At 37.8% G+C, this 13,614-nt stretch overlaps 1 protein-coding gene across 3 annotated transcripts in view; it reads right to left on the bottom strand.

Moving 5' to 3' along the window:
* The window catches only part of FSTL5 (follistatin like 5), an 873,776-nt gene that overhangs the window by 337,180 nt on the left and 522,982 nt on the right, over positions 1 to 13,614 (bottom strand). The gene's annotated exons all lie outside the window — the stretch shown is intronic.

The following is a 13,614-nucleotide window of genomic DNA, read 5'->3' as shown; positions in this document are numbered from 1 at the left end:
AAAGATGACAGTGAACAAAACTGTAAAGAAGTGCTTCTTCAGTTTAAGAATCTGTATTAATAGTTACTTATTCAAGGATCTTATTATGAAAAAGAAAAAAGTACTCATAGTAAAGGCTTATTAATAGTCCAGGTAAAACCAAATCAAAACCCAAACTCCTCGCAGTTGAGTTTAGTGACCTTGCAGGACAGAGTAGAACTGTCCCATAGAGTTTCCAAGGAGTGGCTGGTGGATTTGAACTGCTGACCTTTTGGTTAGCAGCCATAGTTCTTAACGACTTTGCCACTAGGGCTCCAAATATTCCACATAAATGTATTCAAGTAACATTTTTAACATGTTTTATATAATTTGGAAAGCTGAGCTTAAACTTACCAGTTACTCAACAAACTGAATATGTAACTATTTGTTCCACTCATCCACACATGGACATTTCATATTTACGTGTTGATATTTACAAGAATAGGAGCCCTGGTGGTGCAGTGGTTAAGCACTGACTGCTAATGGAAAGATTGGCGTTGATACCCAGCAGGCACTCCTCTGGAGAAAGACGTGGCAGTCTGTTTCCCTAAAGGTTTACAGCTCTGGAAACCCTATGGGGCAGTTCGACTCTGTCCTATAGGGTCACTATAAGTCAGAATCAATCGACGAGAGGGCACACAGCAACAACAATGGCTCAAAGAGCTTGCACACGACTACTAACCTAAAGATTGGTTCGAACCCATCCTGTGATGCCATGGAAGAAAGGCCACTAGGTCTGTTCCCATAAAGATTAGAGTCCAAGAAAACCCTATGGAGTAGTTCTACTCTGTAACACACAGCTTCGCCTTGCGATGGAATCAACTCCATGACAACAGGTTTATTTACAAGAATATATTCCAAAAGAATATAGTCGGTATGAGTCGGAAAAGACTTGATGGCAACAGGTTTTTGTTTTTGTTTTTTTGTATTCCAAAAGAATAGTGCTGAAGGCATTAAAAAAGTAAACTTAAAATTACTGATTTTAGGATTTTTGTATTTGAGAAATGAATTGTAACATGCATTGCTCTAATAAGTCTCAGAAAAGCTATTCTTTAAGAAGGCTTCATTTTAAATCAACACAGACTTTGGCAATATTGATAACCACATGGAATTTCTCCAGTTTAACAACTAGTATTGAACTTTCAGTAGACATGTTTAAGCAGAAAAAAACCAATGCATGTTGTGTGTGTGATATTTGTGGGAGATTTAACTTCCTCAACCATTCCAGTGTTCCCTGCTTTATTTGGTGAGGTTTGGAATCATAAATACTCTCTGATGCCACTTGAATTTTAAGAGTCACAATGGCCTCAGGCTCTTACTGAAAATGAATTAGTGATAAAAATTACATGATGAATGAGGTATTATATTAGAAACATTAAATGTCTACATTTTTAGTTAAGAGGGGAAAAGGCAATGGATTATTTATAACTGCTGACCCTTTGGTTAGCAGCCGTAGCACTTAACCACTACGCCATCAGGGTTTCCCATTTATAATCTAGAGAAGAAAAAAGTCAATACCTTTTTTTTTTGGATAATTATTAATGGTAATTTTTACAGAATTTTATATGAAAAGTCCATGCTGTAGGTTTCTAAAAATTAAAATAAAATTTTACTAATTAAATTTTTTATTGGTCATAAAGTTTGGCCTCTGCTTCCAATGCATAGCCTAAAGAGTTTAAAAAAAAAAAAAGCCCCTTTCATATATATATAAAATGTAAAATTTATATACTTAAGGGGAAAGTTACTTTTTCATCTGCTTTGAATATTTTTTTGAATATTAAAATTGAGGAGCATAGTCAGAAGATTCTGCTATAAAAATCACTCTGGTTTCTGGAAGCTAGATATGACTTGGGAATTTTACTTCTAAATGTGAAGTACAGTACATATTCATGGACTCGACAGCAACGAAACATATTCTGATACCTTTCCTATCAGAATAAGGTATAATCTTCTATATTAACCATTAAATGCATTGAAAAACCCAGACATATAAAGAAAATTTTATATTTTATGCTTCCATATGTTACATCTTAGTGCTACTTTTGTCAGCTGACTACTAGAAAATCTAGTGTTTAAAGAAGCCTAATAATGTGGCAAGCACTCACATCTGCAATTGGATTCTGGTTTGAATTAAACGATAATTTCAATTATTTATTATTTGTGGTTGGTTTATTTTTTCCTTCAGAATGGCTGCTTTAAATGGATAGCAAGCAGATATCAAAGACTTGCTCCAAAGAACTACAGGATGGAACTGGCTTAAGAAGAATGATTGGAAGGAAAATTCATCAATCTGAATGTAAGAAAAAGTTTGTAGAATATTTAACTAAAGGCCTATAAAAGCAAAGCAAACTAACAAACAAGCTAAAAACAAATTGAAGGCTGGTATATATACCGAAGGAACAAAAATGGTTTGCAAAGTGTCCATATTTGGAGTAATAAGGGTCACATATTTAATTAATATGGAAAAACAAAACCAAAAGAAAAATATGAATTGTAAAATCCTAATTTGCTTAGATGACTTTTGATAGAGTGGTAGAAATTGCTTGTTGCCACCAAATATCCATTTTCCTTTGTGACAGAACCCTGAGCAGCATGCCTCCCTTATAATAGATGTGGTTATTTCACATCAGTGAGCTATAAACAGAGATGTGGACTTTCAGTGCTCCTCTTTATAAGAGCAGAAATGAGTCACCTTTGCCTTTCATTCACGTTTTCCCGCTCCTGGCCTGTCACAGTGAAACTATAGGACACAGTAGAACTGCCCCATAGGCTTTCCAAGGCTGTAAATCTTTTCGGAAGCAGACTACTGCATCCTTCCGCCACGGAGCAGCTGGTGGAGCCGAGCCACCAACGTTTTGGTTAGGAGTTGAACACTTTAACCATGGCATCACCAGGGATCCTTGGCCTGGATATAAATGTGACGATCAGAGCTTCAACAACCCTAATGAAACCTGAGATAACCTTGGGAATGAATGCTGTGCTCTGGAAATGCCAGAGAAGAGATAGGAGTTTGATTTCTAGATGCTTCAGGGAGTTTCCATGTCAGCTGTAGAGAGCCTATTTGTACAGAGATTTCACGTAAAAATAAACTCCTATGTGTGTAAGTCACTATTTTTTTCAGTCTCTTCTACTCAGAGCTGGAAATAATTAGTAACTGAAACGGGTTAGATTGATGTAGAAAACAAAATCAGAGAACAAATTCTAAAAAATAGAATGAGACAAAAATAGAAATCTACAAAGTCAATTCATTAAATTCAAAAGATTCAAACCCCGGAGTTGTAAGCAGACTGTAATGGCGGATCATTTGTGGGAAAGTGGCTGAATACAGTATGCAGCCCAGTCTGGGTTTCATGCAAACAGAGTGCCAGAATTCTCAAATTGAATGTAGGGCATCCACTTAAAGTTGAATTTCAGATAAACAAGAATATTTTTAGTACGTGTATGTCCAATGCAAACTTTGGGACATACTTATAATAATCGTGATAAATTGTTGTGAATCTTAAATTCAAATGCATATGGAAATTCTGTACTTTATCTGGCAACCCTAATTATAAAGTCACTGAAAATCATAGTAACAAAAATTATACCCGGACTTTCTGATTTGATGGCACTTTTTGTTGTGTAAATGAAACTTGCAAAAGAGGGTCCAGCTGGAGAGAATGAGGTCCAATTGGAGAAGTCATGCTCTGTATCTCAAACCTTGTCATCTGCACCCTGTGGTCACTGAAGGGCAGACAAGGATCAGGACTCAAGACAGACACAGCCAGACCATCATTATAGTTAGAGTGTGAAGCTCCACCCAAAACAGTAATGTCCAAAAAAGCTAATTAGATCTTTTTCAGAACATTAGACAAAAAAAGAATAGAGGTAACATGTACAGACAAAGGAAAATGAGTAGATTCTGACTCATAGCCATCCTATAGGACAGAGTAGAACTGCCCCATAGGGTTTCCAAGGAGCGCCTGGTGGATTCAAACTGCTGACCTTTTGGTTAGCAGCCACTACATCACTGGGGTTTCCATAAAGATATAGTAGTTGAGCCAAATTAATGCCACGTTATCTGAGTAGAGATCAATGAAAGATAAAAGGTAAAATCAGGAGGTAAGATAGCAAGATTCCTAAAGCGGCAGTAAATAGAGAAAAATCTTCCATTTCCAATGACTATTATATGTGGCTAAAATTTGTTTCAGCTTTTCTTGTGAGGTCTCAGACTCCCTTCCTAATTACTATTTCTTTCCTAATGGTAAATTCCTGTTGTTTTAGGCACAGGTGAGGGGGCCTGTGCTCTGTGACACATAGAAGAGAAGGAAGAAGATGAGAAACTAGAAGAAACAAGGACCTAGATTAATCGAATATTTACAACGTGCTGGGCACAGTGTTAACAACTTTAAAAACTTTATCATATTCTCACAAAACAGAATAAACAATGAGTTAACTCTATTGTTTTTCTAATTTTACAGATAAGGGGGCTGGGACACAAAGAGGTCCCATCATTCCTACTGGCTGAGGAATCACTGATATCAAGGCAGAACCCACATTTCCAAGCCACGGTATCAATAAGGTATACTTAACCTCAGAATCTAGACTCAGACAAAAAAAATTGCCATGTACTTTTTTTTTTTATATATATGTTGTTGTTGTTAGGTGCCGTCGAGTCGGTTCTGACTCATAGCGACCCTACGCACAACAGAACAAAACACCACCCGGTGCTGCGCCATCCTTACAATCGTTGTTATGCTTGAGCTCATTGTTGCAGCCACTGTGTCAATCCAACTTGTTGAGGGTCTTCCTCTTTTCCCCTGACCCTGTACTCTGCCAAGCATGATGTCCTTCTCCAGGGACTCATCCCTCCTGACAACATGTCCAAAGTATGTAAGATGCAATCTCGCCATCCTTGCCTCTAAGGAACATTCTGGCCGCACTTCTTCCAAGACAGATTTGTTCGTTCTTTTGGCAGTCCATGGTATATTCAATATTTTTCGCCAACACCACAATTCAAAGGTGTCAGCTCTTCTTTGGTCTTCCTTATTCGTTGTCCATATATATATATTTTATATATATACATCTATATTATTTGTTTTTAATTTTATTGTGCTTTAAGTGAAAGTTTACAATTCAAGTCGGTCTCTCACACAAAAACTTACATACACCTTACTATACACTCCCACCTGCTCTCCCCCTAATGAGACAGCCCACTTCCTCCCTCTGCTTTCTTTTCGTGTCCATTTTGTCAGCTTCTAATCCCCTCTACCCTCTCATCTCCCCTCCAGGGAGGAGATGCCAACACATGCTCAAGTGTTCACTTGATCCAAGAAGCTCACTCCTCACCAGCATCCCTCTCCAACCCATTGTCCAGTCCAATACCTATCTGAAGAGTTGGCTTTGGGAATGGTTTCTGTCCTGGGCCAACAGAAGGTCTGGGGGCCATGACAACAGGTGTCCTTCTAGTCTCAGTCAGACCATTAAATCTGGTCTTTTTAATGAGAATTTGGGGTCTGCATCCTACTGCTCTTCTGCTCCCTCAGGGCTTCTCTGTTGTGTTCCCTGTCAGGACAGTCATCGGTTTTAGCCGGGCACCATCTAGTTCTTCTGGTCTCAGCTGATGTAGTCTCTGGTTTATGTGGCCCTTTCTGTCTCTTGGGCTTGTAATTACCTTGTGCCCTTGGTGTTCTTCATTCTCCTTTGCTCCATGTGGGTTGAGACCCATTGATGCATCTAGATGGCTGCTTGCTAGTGTTTAAGACCCCAGGTGCCTCTCTCCAAGGTAGGATGCAGAATATTTTCTTAATAGATTTTATTATGCCAATTGACTTAGATGTCCCCTGAAACCATGGTCCCCAAACCCCCGCCCCTGCTATGTTGGCCTTCAAAGCATTCAGTTTATTCTGGAAACTTCTTCGCTTTTGGCTTTGTCCAGCTGTGCTGACCTGGCCTGTATTGTGTGTTGTCTTTCGCATCACATGAAGTATTTTTTATCTATTATCTAATTAGGGAATACCTCTCTCCTACCCTCCCCTTCCTCCTCCCTCTCGTAACCATCAAAAAATATTTTCTTCTCTGTTTAAACTATTTCTTGAGTTCTTATAATAGTGGTCTTATACAGTATTTGTCCTTTTGCAACTGACTAATTTCACTCAGCATAATGCCTTCCAGATTCCTCCATGTTATAAAATGTTTCACAGATTCCTCACTGTTCTTTTATCAATGTGTAGTATTTCATTGTGTGAATATACCATAATTTGTCCATTCATCCATTGATGGGCACCTTGGTTGCTTCCATCTTTTTGCTATTGTAAACAATGCTGCAATGAACATGGGTGTGCATATATCTGTTCATGTAAAGGCTCTTATTTCTCTAGGATATATCCCAAGGAGTAGGAGTGCTGAATCATATGGTAGTTCTCTTTCTAGCTTTTTAAGGAAGTGCCAAATCAATTTCCAAAGTGGTTGTACCATTTTACATTCCCACCGACAGTGTATAAGTGTTCCAGTCTCTCCACAGCCTCTCCAACATTTATTGTTTTGTGTTTTCGATTAATGCCAACCTTGTTGGAGTGAGAAGAAATCTCATTGTAGTTTTGATTTGCATTTCTCTAATGGCTAATGATCCTGAGCATTTCCTCATGTATCTGTTAGCTACCAGAATGTCTTGTTTAGTGAGGTGTCTGTTCATATCTTTTGCCCATTTTTCAATCGGTTTTTTTGTCTTTTTGTAGTTGAGTTTTTGCAGTATCATGTAGATTTTAGAGATCAGGCACTGATCGGAAATGTCATAGCTAAAAACTTCTTCCCAGTCTGTAGGTAATCTTTTTACTCTTTTGGTGAAGTCTTTGGATGAGCATAGGTGTTTGATTTTTAGGAGCTCCCAACTATCTATTTTTTCTTCTGCATTGTTAGTAATGTTTTGTATACTGTTTATGCCATGTATTAGGGCTCCTAACGTTGTCCCAGTTTTTTATTCCATGATCTTTATCTTTTTAGAATTCATATTTAGGTCTTTCATCCATTTTGAACTAGTTTTTGTGCAGGGAGTGAGATACAGGTCTTGTTTCATTTTTTTTTTGCAGATGAATATCCACTTATGCCGGCACCATTTGTTAAGAAGACTGACTTTTCCCCATTTAACTGTTTTGGGACCTTTGTCAAATATCAACTGCTCATATGTGGATGGATTTATCTATGGACTCTCAATTCTGTTCAATTGACCTACGTTTCTGTTGCTGTACCAGTCCCAGGCTGTTTTGACTACTGTGGCAGTATAATAGGTTCTAAAATCAGGTAGAGTAAGGCCTCCCACTTTGTTCTTTTTCAGTAATGCTTTACTTATCCGGGACCCCTTTCCCTTCCATATGAAGTTGGTTATTTATTTCTCTATCTCATTAAAAGGACCCTAATTGGTGGCATAGTGGTTAAGTGCTATGGCTGATAACCAAAAAGGTCAGCAGTTCAAATCCACCAGGCGCTCCTTGGAAACCCTATGGGGGCAGTTCTACTCTGTCCTATCGGGTTGCTATGAGTTGGAATTGACTCCACGGCAACAGGTTTTTTTTTTTTTTTTTTCTCATTAAAGAATGTCATTGGAATTTGGATCAGAATTGCATTAAATGTATAGATCACTTTTGGTAGAATAGACATTTTTATGATGTTAAATCTTCCTGTCCATGAGCAAGGTATGTTTTTCCACTTATGTAGGTCTCTTTTGGTTTATTGCAGAAGTGTATTGTAGTTTTCTTTGTAAAAGTCTTTTACATCTCTGATAAGATTTATTCCTAAGTATTTTATCTTCTTAGGGGCTACTGTAAATGGTATTGATTTGGTGATTTCCTCTTCGATGTTCTTTTTTTTGGTGTAGAGGAATCCAACTGATTTTTGTATGTTTATCATGTATCCCAATACTCTGCTGAACTCTTCTATTAGTTTCAGTAGTTTTCTTGAGGATTCTTTAGGGTTTTCTGTGTATAAGATCATGTCATCTGCAAACAGAGATAATTTTACTTTCTCCTTGCCAATCTGGGTGCCATTTATTTCTTTATCTAGCCTAATTACTCTGGCTAGGACCTCCAGCACAATGGTGAATAAAATTGGTGATAAAGGGCATCCTTGTCTGGTTCCCAATCTCCTGGGGAATGCATTCAGGGTCTCTCCTTTTAGAGTGATGTTGGCTGTTGGCTTTGTATAAATGCCCTTTATTATGTTGAGGAATTTTCCTTCTATTCCTATTTTGCTGACAGTTTTTATTATGAATGAGCATTGAACTTTGGCAAATGCCTTTTCTGCATCAATTGATAAAATCATGTAGTTCTTGTCTTTTGTTTTATTTATTTGATGGATTATATTAATTGTTTTTCTAATGTTGAACCATCCCTGCATACCTGGTATGAATCCCACTTGGTCACGGTGAATTATTTTTTTTTGATATTTTGTTTGCTAGAATTTTGTTGAGGATTTTTGCATCTAGGTTCATAAGAGATATAGGTCTGTAGTTTTCTTTACCTGGTTTTGGTATCAGGGATATGGTGGCTTCAAAGAATGAGTTTGGTAGTATTCCGTCCTTGTCTATGCTCTGAAATACCTTTAGTAGTAGTGGTGTTAACTCTTCTCTGAATGTTTGGTAGAATTCTGCAGTGAAGCCAGCCAGGCCAGAGCTTTTATTTTGTTGGGAGTTTTTTGATTACCTTTTCAATCTCTTCTTTTGTTATGGGTCTATTTAGTTGTTCTACCTCTGTTTGTGTTAGTTTAGGTAGGTAGTGTGTTTCTAGGAATTCATCCATTTCTTTAGGGTTTTCAAATTTGTTAGAGTACAATTTTCTATAGTAATGTGATATAATTCTTTTAATTTCATTTGGGTCTGTTGCAATATTGCCCATCTCATTTCTCATTCCTAATTTTTCTTGAAATATATTAGTGCTAAGTGATTTATCTTCAAGTTCAGAAATTCTGGCTTCTGCTTGCTCAGTTCTACTCCTCTGACTTTCTATTGCGTTGTCTACTTCTGTAATTTTATTGTTAATCTTCTGAATTTCTGATTGCTGCTTGTCTATGGATTTTTCCAGCTTATTAAATTTTTCATTATGTTCCTGAATAATCTTTCTAATTTCTTCAATTGCTTTATTCGTGTGTTCCTTGGCTTGTTCTGCATATTGCCTCATTTCCTTCCTGATGTCTTTGAGGGTTCTGTATATTAAAGTTTTGTATTCTGGTTTGTTTTGAGAGCTTTTTGAGGTGATCATGTTCTGTTTCTTTATGTGACTTGATATTGACTGTTGTCTCCGAGACATCTATAAGTTATTGTATTAGTTTATGCTTGCTTACTGTGTTGTAGCTTCTTGCTTTGTTTTGTTTTGATATGCCCAAATGGGTCGCTTGAGTGAGCTAGCTTGATTATTTTCACCTTTGGAGTTCTGACATCCTGTCCCCAGATGGCTAGAGCTGTTATCAGGTATATTAGTCTAGGAGTCCATTCACTTTTCTTGTATGAATTCTGCTTAGGTGTACAGGTAGCTGATCATCAAGTGTGTGGAACAGGCTCCGTCCTACATTCTTAGAGGGATGGAGTGATTATGTATGCACTGGTATCTGATTGCAGCAGGGGGTCATGCTCTGAACAAGACAGGAGGCTGAGAACCGACCCCTGAGTGTCTCTGAGGAAAGTGCATCCCTGTTCCCTAAAGCATGCAGGTAGGTGGGTTCTGCAGATGGACCATGGGCACCCAAAGTTTTTGGTTGTAAGGACTGGGAGGTACCAGTTATTCTTGGACCCGTGTCGTGGGTGGCACTGTGACCTGAGTGGAGCTACTAGTCCTTAGGCCCCTGATGCAGGTAGGTAAGCACACTGTTTAACAGGAACAGCAATGTCAAACATCAAACACCCACCTCTCTGCCGCACAGCTGAAACAGTTGGAGTCTGCCAACAAGGGCATATTCTCCTGAAATAGGCTCACACTGGTCCATGCAGAAAGGAAAGGTGCTCAAAGGCCACGGACCATTTATGTCTGGACAGAAGTTGCTTCTATCCTGAGCTCCCCCGGTTAGTAGAGCTGACAAATTATCTTTTCCCCCAATTGCAAAGTTTTTCCTTTTCCAAGGCTAGGACGATGGCTATAGGTGCTGAACAGGGCCTATCTCAGGCCTAGAGAATTCAGCCGCTGAAGCTGGCTTGGGCATGGGGGGGGGCATTATAAAATATATGCAAGTACTTAGCTTTGCTGAGAGCGCCGTTCTCTGGTTCCGGAGGTGTGAGTAGGCTGTGTGGCTGGCTGCTTCTCCCTGAGGAAACTGTTGCCGAACGTTAGCACCAGCCTGCCACTGCCGCTCTGGGAATGGTGCCTGAGGGCTCCCTGCCATTCAGGTTCAGTAATTCCTCTCCACTTCTGAACAGTCTCTCCTTCCCCCTGCCCCTCGGTTTGTTTTCTAAGCTTGCCTTTGATGCTCAGGGTTCCTAGCTTGTCATAAATATACTCGTTTCACTTGTTTTTTCGGGTCTTTGTTGTAAAGAGGGCTCAGCCGAAGTGTCTGTCTATTCCACCACCTTGGCTCTGCCTCTGTATTATTTTAATCTTTTGTAATGAGAATATATTCATGTATTGACTGGGAAAATATATACTCCAAAGCCAAACTCCTTGCCGTGGAGTCAATTCTGATTCACAGCAACCTGATAGAACAGAATAGAACTGTCCCATAAGGCTTCCAAGAAGCTACTGGTGGATTCCAACTGCTGACCATTTGTTTAGTAGCTGAGCTCTTAACTACTGTGCCACCAGGGCTACAAAGACTTAGAAAGGAGTTTGTAAATTTTCACTGATTTCCTCTGATGTGAAAAGCATTTATAATATAATTTTAACTCTACATAATGTAATGGTAATTAAACTCACTTTTGTGTAAATTAAAAATTTACTAATAAGGTATAAAAACTGATTCACGTCTGAAGTTTTAAAAAATTTCTCTTGCTTGTGAGCAAAGTGAGAATGCAGTTTAATAAAATCATATTGCTCTTTCAACATATCAGAAATCCTTATCTAAGAAAACCATTTTTGATAAACATAATTCGTAACATACATAACATAATTAAAGCCTCCAAAAATTAATTAAACAGTATTCTTAGTGGTAAGGAGCAGAACCTATTCTAGCTAGTTTTAAGCAGGATAGAATTTAATAAAGAATCTTAGGAAGATCATAGAATATCTAGGAAAGCATAATTTCTGCCTTGGGGTCTGAGATACTATCCAGGATGCCCAAGCTGCATATGGAGACCCCACTGAACCTGAAGGCTGAACACTCCCAGAGCTCCAATCACTGCCATCCTTGAAAACAGGTTTCTGCTGCCATAGCACTGGCCCAGAATGACAACTGGCGTGAAAAAAAAAATTCTCTAAAGCTCCTGCCTTCTCTTGTTCTTGCTTATGAAATAGGGCCATTCTCATCAGGTCTGTTCGTTAGAGTCTGTTCAAATTTCTCCATCCTAACTGCAAGGAAGACTAAGCAAGCAAGTTTTTTGGTTTCCATCTTCGGGAAGCAAAATTCATAGAGCAGGAATTGTCAGAACACTGATGGAGTATTCAAAAGGTTATAGATAACCAGAAAATACAGGTGCACTAGAGATGAGCTGACAATATATATCTAAATTGTTTATCTACATGATAAAGTCCTTATTTTGGCAGACTTGTAAGCAGAGCCAAGTATAATCTTCTATTTAACATTAAGTCATATTGTTAAATACTTTAAAAATATGTTTTTATAATTTCACTGTTGATACGTGGTAATTAAATGAAAACACCAAGAGTATATTAAGAAATTTAATAAATATGCCTTCTTTCACAGGTATCTTTGGATATTCTCTGCAGTTTTAATTTTGAAAGGCTGGTAGTTCTGTGTACATGATAGATTATGAATGTTTGTTCAATTTAACTAAATGTGGTTCAAAATTAAGCTGAAACTTTCTAAATATTGGGAATCTTTTTAAAATTCACTTAAAATTTATCTGCTCTTTGAAATATATCAAAAATGATAAATATCAGTTTAATTACCTCAGTACTTATTTAATAATCTCAGAGACCTAACTGTTTCAGAAATCATTTTTCTAGAAATTTCAAATCTCTAGAAGTAAGCAAAAGAATTTATAAGATCATGCAAAGAATGTGTCCACTTTAGCTAGTTATCCACAGAATATCACTCATAACATATTCTCTCTCATTCTTGAAACAATTCAAAAAAGCTTCCATAAGGTTTTCAAACCACAACACATTAGAATAAATGGCCTTATTGTAAATAATAGTTGGCAGGTTGACAGTAAGGATGATGACAGAAACAGAAAAGGCAAAATGTAGACATAGAAACTCATAAAGCAAACTCAGGATGATTTTTCTAGGACCATGTCTCAAACTCAAATGCCTCTGAGATTATATCTGCTATGACACACTATTCTTGATAAACATTATTCTTCATACTCTATTGAGGAAAGTGCCTAGATGTGAGGACATTTAGAAAAAAAATTTTATCAAACTTTTAAAAATGGGTTAAATTTCCTGTTTTTGACACATCCTATTACATTACACAAGAACCTTAGGACTATATAACAAATAAGAATGGCCTTCTTTGTGCTTTAGAGGGCCTTAAAAAGCAGCAAAGAATAAGTGGAGGGACGATGGCTTTCTTGAGAGATATAATATAATAATAATAAAATAATAACTAAAACTTACGTGCAAGTAGATCAAAAAACCCTGAAATCACAAAATAAAAGTTGAATTGCATCTCCTCGTGTCCATAGATACCCTATAACCGCAGGAGTTTTTACTCTTTTCTTCTTCTAGGATGATGTTCACTTCTGACAGTCAAGAAGGATGGAAGGAACAGATGAATGCTCTGGAGTTTGTTCCCGTTTTTATTTCACTTTTGGAGCTACACCCTACTGAAGTGGGTTTAGATACTGAATTGCTAAGAATGAATCTGAGTGGAGAAACGTGCTGCCTGATTCTAGAAAATGAATCATTTATTGCTTTGATTAATATTACTAGTTTCTAATACTTCATGAAGTATTTGAAGCAAAAACTGCCTTTACCCTGTTTTAACACTCCATGAGCTATAGGCTGGTGCTCAACTATAAAAGCAATTACTTAGAGACAAGCTGTTGGTTATTCTGGTAATCACAAACACTGGGCACACAAGCATGAAATCCAGAGATTATTAACCAATAGTAGTACAATATAAAGGTTTGGGGGGACCTTTTTTTCCTGTCAAACCTGTCTATTGGGAAACTACCCAGCCACCATTCATTAATAATCTAGATCAACTCCATTGAGTTGGGCAGTCCCCTCTTGGCCCAGTGAACACATGACCCTACCTTGACCAATCAGTGTACTGCATTGTTGGACAATTGAGTAGTTCAGTAAAAGTCATGCAACTCTAGCTGTATAAATCCGACTCCTTCCTGGGATGTCTTCTGTAGGTATCAGGACATGTGGCTTCTTCTGGGATCAACGGTTCTAATCAATATACATTTGGATTTGCTTGCGGCCACATTCCCTAAAACATGGAGTCTACTTGTCTAAAAATAAATCCAAAGGATGGAGAGGAAACAGACATTTAACAATATGTTCAGAA

This window comes from Elephas maximus, chromosome 13 (assembly GCF_024166365.1).
Source record: "Elephas maximus indicus isolate mEleMax1 chromosome 13, mEleMax1 primary haplotype, whole genome shotgun sequence".
In the NCBI taxonomy this organism is placed as follows: Eukaryota; Metazoa; Chordata; class Mammalia; order Proboscidea; family Elephantidae; genus Elephas; species Elephas maximus.
The sequence above is the reverse complement of the archived record's forward strand: the minus strand, read 5'-3'. Positions and strand labels throughout refer to the sequence as shown.